Source organism: Antedon mediterranea, chromosome 11 (assembly GCF_964355755.1).
Source record: "Antedon mediterranea chromosome 11, ecAntMedi1.1, whole genome shotgun sequence".
Lineage (NCBI taxonomy): Eukaryota > Metazoa > Echinodermata > Crinoidea > Comatulida > Antedonidae > Antedon > Antedon mediterranea.
This window is the reverse complement of record NC_092680.1, coordinates 4,852,666-4,853,537: the sequence shown is the minus strand read 5'-3', so window position 1 is coordinate 4,853,537 and position 872 is coordinate 4,852,666.

Below are 872 nucleotides of genomic sequence, written 5' to 3'. Positions count from 1 at the left end.
TAGCGGCCATACTTTAATTTTGTTCATCACGTGATCTACGGCTACGACGAGAGAGGGCTCCCTTACTAAAAAATGGAATTTTGTATTTTCCAATTAATTCTGAGCTTGGTATTTCCCAAATTCACCCACACTTCTACAGAGGCCCCAGTGCTAGCCAACCATGGTTGGGGCGGAGCTAAGAACATTTTTGAAAAATAGCTTGGTCCCCGGAAACTTATACTTTAAAATATGAAAAAAAAAATATAAAGTGCGAGACGGCGAGGCATGCAATACTTACAATTTACGCAGGAACCACACAATAAACACAAGGCGAGCCACACACAAACGCCTAATTTAAGCACATTTTACTATTTGTACAATTCGTAAAACAGTTACAATGATAATGTTAACATTTCAACTATGCATATGCGGCTTCAATGTTTTAGGTTGGATTGTTATTGAGCTGCCTTCTGTCACTAAATGCACTAATTAGCCTCAAATCGGATTTGGGTTGGTTCTATAGTTCACACTGCAGCTAGTTTACTAAATAAAATGGGTATTTAGAAACTCGGACTGGGCATGCGCACACCCCAAAGCATGTCTGGGAAAAGAGAATCTATGAAAACATTTGCTGATAAATATTGAGATGCATGTAGACAGTAGTTAAGGTTTTTTTTATAAAACTATTATAAAACGATATATTTGTAATCTGCACGAGAGAGCGTTAAACTAATTTCTTCCCACTGACTGGCTGGCAATTATAATCGTTAAATAATCTAAAAATAGATCAGTGGCAGTTATCGTCAAACAAATTAAATAGTAGGCCTATTAATCGCTTCTTGGAAATTATTCCATGCTGAAAAACACTCATAAACCAATCAAACAAACACGAT